The sequence below is a fragment of the Copidosoma floridanum genome, unplaced genomic scaffold, assembly GCF_036245765.1.
Source record: "Copidosoma floridanum isolate Cflo_tuat_1 unplaced genomic scaffold, Cflo_Japanese_pri ptg000013l, whole genome shotgun sequence".
Taxonomy (NCBI): domain Eukaryota; kingdom Metazoa; phylum Arthropoda; class Insecta; order Hymenoptera; family Encyrtidae; genus Copidosoma; species Copidosoma floridanum.
This window is the reverse complement of record NW_028321890.1, coordinates 7,563,833-7,572,178: the sequence shown is the minus strand read 5'-3', so window position 1 is coordinate 7,572,178 and position 8,346 is coordinate 7,563,833.

Below are 8,346 nucleotides of genomic sequence, written 5' to 3'. Positions count from 1 at the left end.
TGTCGAGAGTCAACCATGTTATTTTATATCTTGTTAAGAACAAACGCAGATGCAGACGTGGTCAGCACACAGGCGCATTTTCCATCTTTTTTTCCTGATACACTTTCATGCGTAAAGTTGGTTGGCTTGCTTAGAAGTCATGGACACAGCCATATTTCATTATTTTTCTCTTAAGCTGTGTTTTCCTATACATTTTTGCCGTCAATATGCAGCTAATTACATTGCTTGCTCTCCTTTGTTGCACGAGCATAGGTACTTATTACGCTTGACTGCTGAGGAGCACGCCACTGTTCAACGCCACAACTCTGACTATCTGGTGCTTTTGCTGGGTAACGGGACGACTACTCGTCCGTGCAAGGCCTTTGTTGCTACCACCTTGACCCCATTAATTGCGTCTTTATTGCTGTTGCTATTTTGCTGGTGTCAATGTCACCAACTGCTGCTCTGAAGGCCTCTGCTATATCCTACTCGATGCTACTGTTTGCATCTTCTTTGATGCTTTGTAATGGACTACTCTTGCTTACCTAAGTATCTCATCGGCTAAGTAACGGAAGTAAAAAACATTACACGTCAAGTCTCGTTACATTAAAGTCTTATAGCCATATCTCTTAATATCTTTTCAACTAAAAATTTGATAAAACATTAGCTTTATTTTGCTCTTTTACTACCACATGACTTTCTCTGGCTTTTATCCTATGTTAAGTTATTGGGTTCAATATGTTCACAGACTTTGTTAAAATACCATTGCCTTAATTGATCAATTAAACTTAGTGTAAATTATACGAACTATGTAACGCTCCGCGTGGATTTCTAGTCAAAACTAAGATTACCTTCATGAATCGTAGGAGGCTTGGTCAAGTGATAATGACCCAAGGTCAAGCTTTATTGATATTACAGTAAGACGATTAAAACAATTTGAAGCAATTGTAAGAGAATTAAAACACTATTATTTAAATAGACAATGGGGACTCCAATCATACAAATTGCAGGGATATAATTTGTAGAAACAGAGAGGATAAATACTACTCGATGAAGTGAGATTTTAGAAATTTTTTACTGTTTCTAACTTCTAAGAATCCTTCAATTTGCCCACTATTACTGGAGAACTCAATGAGATTGTCTTAACAATCGGGATCTGAAAAAATCTGCACATTCGTACATAGAAAAGACGTTGCTAATAGCCTAATGCGCTACCCTGCGCTTAAAAAAACAACCTAAAAGCCCTTATGCCGTCCTAAATAATCTATAAAAAGACTGTCATTCGCAAAGTCTCTACTGACATCACCAACAAAGAAAATTACAAGCATGTTGAAATATCTTCCCCATTTGCTAAATTGAAAGTGATGAACGTCAGGGGGTTCCTTAGAAAAGCGACCCCTAATGAAAACGCAAACCTTGTCAAGACTTCAGACATCCCTATTAATGTTATCACTAGCATTATACTCATAAAATAGTAAGGAAATGTTAAACCTCAACACGCTCTACTATATCGTGTCATGTATCCTACATCCCATCACATTCCCAACATCCATCTATGCACACGCTGATATAGACATGGACACTCTCAATTACTCTGCAAATCCAAACCAAGGTGCTTTTACTGTGGCTCATAAGATCACCCCAAAAACACTCAGTGGAGGACATTAAACCCTACCTGCGTTAACTGTAGCTAAAACCATTTTCCTAATAATCGTTCATACAATACGGTCACTCAAGAACAAGAAATACTAACCCTGGCAACTGACAACAATATGACAATCTCCGATGTTCGTAAAAAATTAAATGACAGAGCTTTCAAGAGACCCTGTTTGTCAGGATTCCAGCGCCTCCCTAACTTATTTCCTACACCCCTAGTTGCGATTCCCAAAAACCTTTTTTCTTCGTTTCCGCTAAGTTCCCCTACTTTTTCTCAAGCCATCCAAGTTAATTAATCTCCCAAGACTCGGTCTGTTAATGCCATCCATCCTTCCAAGAATAACAAAAAAGGCAGGTTCTTCGCTAAACACAAGAACGCCCTCATCTTTTCTTGTAGCCAAACCCTTTCTTTCAAAGTTACTAGTCCTACCCAGCTCCCAGGATCTACATCTCAAAAAACCACACAACATTTTCCTCTTCTTTAAACATTCCCTATAAGTTCCTCCACAGGACTCTTTGCACCTGCTTAATTCAACATTTACCCATAACCAGCTACAAAATCTCCTAACCCTCCCAAATTTATCCTAAACACTACATCTCCTACTACTACTTATTTTATCAACAGCTTACTAACCCATCTAACCAAGAGCGTCAATCCACTCACACACACACTTCATAATACAAAAACTTTTCTCTTACTCACTCTACCAAGCCACTACATTATGCCTTTTATTTATTTCTCTTATCTTAAACACACTTCTAAATCAATGGATATTCAGAATCTATGAATCCTACAATGAAACAGTGAAAATATTGTACACAAAATTGACTCTCTAAAGTACAACTCAGACCAGTTTGACGTAATTGTATTGTGTGAAACATAGCTCTACCAGCCATTCTCCCTGAGCCTTTCTAACTTCCATGTACTACGCAAAGATAGACTAGTAAGCTACTATAGGTACCTTGCTATTTTGATAAAAAAAACATTCTGTAAAAAAAAGGATCACGAATTTTCCACTCAGACAACTTCATCAAATCTCTTGCAATTTTAATACTTATCACCCCCATCGTCAACAACCATGATCAACTATTAATTGCTTTTATCTTACATTTACCAAATAGAACAGTTTCTACATTGTACTGAAATCAATTTTATTTTATCTCTAACTAGTTCAAATACCCGTTGATAGGAGGTAATTTTAATTCGCACCACCCAGAATGAGACTCTCTGTAGTCAGGAACCCTATCTTTACTGCCCCATCTACGCAATCTCTTAATGCCTATTCAGCACCTCTTGACCTCACTATTATTTTCTCAAACCTTTCACACCTTTCTCAGTGGTTCGTTTACTCAGACAGAATGGGCCGCGACCGCTACCCCATCTTTTGCTCACTCACACTCAAACCCCGTACCATCCTTTTTGCACTCACTCATGGACTTAACTATAAATATATCAACTGGAAGCTATTTTTAGTATATACTGATCGTTCTCTACAAGATAATCTAAGCTATATTACTAGCCTCCATTCCTTTGAAAAATACAACTTCTTATCCAACCTTATAAGACACATTATCAAATACCTCTCCAAAAATACGAACAAACTCTCTCAAGCTCCATATGATGCACCCAACGACTAAGACTCACTAAGAACCACCAAAATCATCTTACTACACAAAAAGTTTATCTTACACCTGCAAAAAGTTCCTTGATGGGACGATGATTGCTTTGGTCTGGCCAAAAGTATAGCACACGCAGCAAGAGAGCATTCACGTGCTCCCTCATATGCTAATCTCTCACACCTTATAAGCATTGAAAAATAAACTCAAACCAGGCTCAGACAAATAAAGATATCAAAATTAAAAAATTATGTCGAAACTTCTCTCTCCCATTACTCACCTTGTCTTGTTATTTATTTGGCCTTTGGGTACCCAATTGGACTTCGTTATGCCACCAAACATAATTTTAATTTTTTTTGAGTGCTTAATTTGGCAGTGTTTTAGTAATAACTACGATGGCACGGTCTTAGATTGAAGAGCCAGGAGCTATTACAGTGATAATACAACATGTGAAGAAAAAACCCCACAGAGGTACCGTGAGTGCATAGAGCGGGACAGGCAAACGCTCTAATACTAAGCCACTATTTGCTTGTTACCATGACTTAGACATCAAAACAATACGAAGTACCATAAATTGTTTTAAAAATTCTATGAACAATGATAAATTGGCAACTTTAAATCAGTTAACTCCAAGCCATCAACAACACTAAAAAACTTATCACTGAACACTGCCCTCCAATTAACATTTTTCTCTCACATAGTCTACCTACTTTTAATCTTAACCAAATCAATACGTTATCACATCTTGACGACCCTTTCTCAATTGACAAGTTTAACAAAGCTTTAGAGTTAACGAAAGTAGACTCGTCTCTAGGCCTCGACCGAATCGATTAAACAATGCTAAAAAACACCCCCCAATCATTTTATTCACTACTTCTACAATCTTTCAACTTATTTTTCCAAAACGGCCTTCTTCATGACAGCTGGAAGGACTTTATAGTTGTTCTTATACAAAAAACAGTTAATAAATTTGGACCAGTCTCACTAACTTCATATTTGCTCAAACTCCTAGAAATGATGATAAACTGCTTGCTTATTCATTCTGTTAAACAAAACAAACTCATTCCTGATACCCAAAACGGAATTCGGTGCGCCAAATCTTGCCAACATGCCCTGGCTCCTCTCATAATAGACGCTTACAGAGTAATAATTATTAACTAATACCTATTTTGCTGCCCCATAGATATTAAATCCGCTTTTGATGATGACTATTCGGTTATTCTGAACATCTTAAAAAAAAACTTAGTATCCCTCCACGAACCAGGAAATTTATTTATAACCTTATTGACGACAGAGGACTATATTTTAAAATAGCTAACGATCTCGATGGCTCCTATAGTAAAAGCATGGGGGGTCCCTCAAGGCTGCATTCTCAGTCCTCTCCAATACAACATACGTATGTCAGAAATAAGCAAAATCGTCACCTGCCCAGACATTTGCCTCATCCAATACGCAGATGGCACAATCATTTACACGTGCAGCTCTCATACGCACAGAGCCATTAAAAAGCTGGGAACTGTTTTGAAAAATGAAAACTTATTTTTTCCTTCCATCAATCTACACATCTCATCTGAAAAAACTAAATTTATCATATTTACTGATGATCCAAAAATATACAGCTCCAATCCTAGCCTAACCAACAACGATGCAATCATCCCAGCCTCCCAAACACTTAAATACTTGGTTTTACTTTTGGCTCAAAACTTCAATGGGATGCTACACACAAGAGATCATTAGAAAAGCATTGAAACTAATGAACGTACTAAAGCTCTGTGTGGCACCTGGTAGGGTGGCCACCCACAAATTCTGCTTAACATATACATTTTTGTTATAAGATCTATCCTTAAATATTTTCTATTCCCTACTCATCTCCCAAACAAGCTACTAAACAAAACTTGAAAAATACAAAGCCAATGCCTTAGGATACAGAAACTCCATTCCTCTAAACGTCATCCATGTAGAATCTAGCACAGTATTCCTAGAATATAGGCTTAAACCGCTCTCTGACCGTTTTACCTTCAATCTCTTTTCCAATCAACGCATCCCAGTTTTCCAAAAACTCGGAGAACTTAATGACACTCTCCTAATCTACAGAACCCATCGGCTCAATCAGTCCAACCTCATACAGTCCTTCAGGCATATCTCCAACCTTACCTATACCTGCATCCAATACGAAGACATTCCACTTCCCTATAATTTTTCCTTCCACTCCACCATTTTTCGTCTAAACGTAGAAACCACAACTGATTATCATCCAAAAATCTCCAGTCCCCGCTAATGCTTTCAGCTTCATCTACCACTTAGCTTTAAATAGCAACCTCTGCATTTTCACTGATGCTTCTAAAAACCTAAGGCCAAATTCATAGGCCTTGCTTTTATTATCCTTTCAACCTCACATAAATAACAATTTAAAATAATATCCAAAGCTTCAATATTTACAGCTAAAGCATTGGAAATCTTCATAGCTATCGATCACATCAGCCATGCCTCACATTACATCAGCTATATTTTCTACGACTCCAGAAGTGTGCTCGTGAAAAATGAGGCTTTAAAATACTATTCACCTATTAAAAACAAGCATACCCCACACACGATTTTACAAATCTACTCTTCACTGCACGACTGCGCCAATAGATGTGAAACCATCAATCTAGTATGGATACTATCACACTCCCAAACTCTTGGGAATTAACAAGCTGATTCTCTTGCCAAAGATGTCAACGATAACGGTATCCTTTGGATTACCATCCTTCATCTTTCTAATTTCAAAGAATCTATCAACAACAAAGCAAAACAACTGGCCCATGAACAACTAATCTCTAAATTAGTGTATAAAAGCACTGATTATTTTACGTATTTCTACACCTACCCACACACTAAACATTGGTACAACAATTGAAAATTCCGAAGAAAAATCATTCTCAATATCAATAGACTCCAATCTAATTATTTTCATCTAGACGCTTGCCTGCACGGAAAAAAATAAAACTCTGTTCCCTACCTGTCCATGTGGCCAAATCATTCAGGATACACAACATATCATATGGTATTGTCAAATCTACCAACAGTATAGACCCTTTCATATCAATAAACTTACTTTCTATCATAATAACAAAAAACTACCCTTAACTTTTGACTCAGTTAACATACTCAAAAAATCCACTGACGCTCCTTTCAAACTAGTTTAAGAATCTATACTAAAATGCGAGTTACTTATCTAACATCTGTGGTTCATCAGATTCTACTATCTTCCTTTAAAGCATACCTTATACTTATAAATACATTTCTGCAGATATTCACTCTGTGATCACAAGCTGGCTACTTATCAATCCACCGTATGGCTTATTGTAATAATTGTAATATGGCAAACCAGAGTCGTGTGACGTGACCCAACACCACCCTCAGCCGAATTAGATTGAAAGAATATTTCCATGTTTTGCGGCAAAGTGGTGGGGGACCAAAAAAATGTAGCATAGGGATGTAGAGAGCCTCTCAGAAAGAACTATATAATACAGGAAGATGAACTATATAAATATAGCAATATTAAATAAAGAAGAAGGTGCTACATATTTTCAACAAAAACTAATAATGCGTCTTACAATAATTTTAGAGATACAGCTATCACGATAGGCTTGATTGAACATGATTTTCAAATTTAGAAGATTTTTGAATAAGTTTCTATTATCATGCTTCCTTGTCAAATCAGAAACTTTTTTGCTTGGTTTTTATTATCTAAAAATAATCAAAGACGAAAAATTCAGGCAAAACATACAAATCAGTTACCTGAAGATTTTTTGACTAATACAGAAAATCATGCTCTTAATGTTTTAAATGAGACGTTTAAGTTAAAATAAAAACATGTGAACATTTTAATTTACCACAAACCAAAATTCATTGATTAACAAGAAAATCATTGTACGGCCTAAGTTTTTGTCAGTTAACAAATGTTCACAGAATTATAAAATAAACTAAATGATGATCAAAAACTTGTCTTTAAAACCATATGTCATTATACAATACAGTCTACTTCAGAGATGGACCCGGAGAATCAGGAAATACTTTTTTGTATCAGACATTGATTCATTTTTTGTTTTTCTATTGAACAAAAATACTGTCAATGGCTTGGATAGGTATTGCTTCTTTACTACTTTTAAGAGATATGATCGAACATTTAGATTGATATAAGATTTACAAAACGTTCAAATTCCATTTTTTAATTCAAATCTGATAAAAAACAAATTAAGAGAGATTGATTTAATGATTTGACACTAATATATTTTTTTTAAATACATTGATTACTTGAGGTGGAGATTTTTGCTAAATTTTATCTGTTATAAGAAACAGTCATATAACTAGTATCATTTAAGGAACGATTTAAAATTCTTATCTTTTGCAATTTTTTAAGGTCTTATGCTTATGCACCCATATTCGTTCTATACCTAAAAATTTTTTTGATTTATTATGAGAAGCTAAAGAAAAATACAATTCGTTTTTGAATTCTGGGGTCCAATCAAGCTCTTTGATAGCTCAATAAGAATCAAGTTTGACCGTCATGAAACCCGCCGGAAACTCAATTATGATTGTATGCGTATGTACCGATCGTCGAGACTTAGGTCGTGATTGTATCAACAAAAAAATTTGTGATAAGGCAGACGATAATGCCAGAAACGCAATTATTGAAGGCAAATTTATAATTGCTTCCCGCTTACGTGTCCCTGTTTTATAATCCATTCTGCTTGCAATACTTTACTAAAACTGTCTAAAAGCGAACTGAATAAATGTCTTCTTACGCATTTTTTTGTATAATCTTGAATATATAATGTACACTAGCCATAATATATTGATATATAGTACGATTTTCTTCCAGCATTATCCGCTGCCTTACTGCAAATTTTTTTGTTGATACAATCATGACCTACGTTTCGACAATCGGTACACACATATACATTCTTTATTGGATTTCCCGCGGGTTTCATGACGGTTAAACTCAATTCTTATTAAGCTATCGAAGAAGCCGATAAGACCCCTGGACTCATAAAAAACTGATGATGTATGTTTTTTAGTTTTTAGGACTATTAAGGACTCATCCATGAA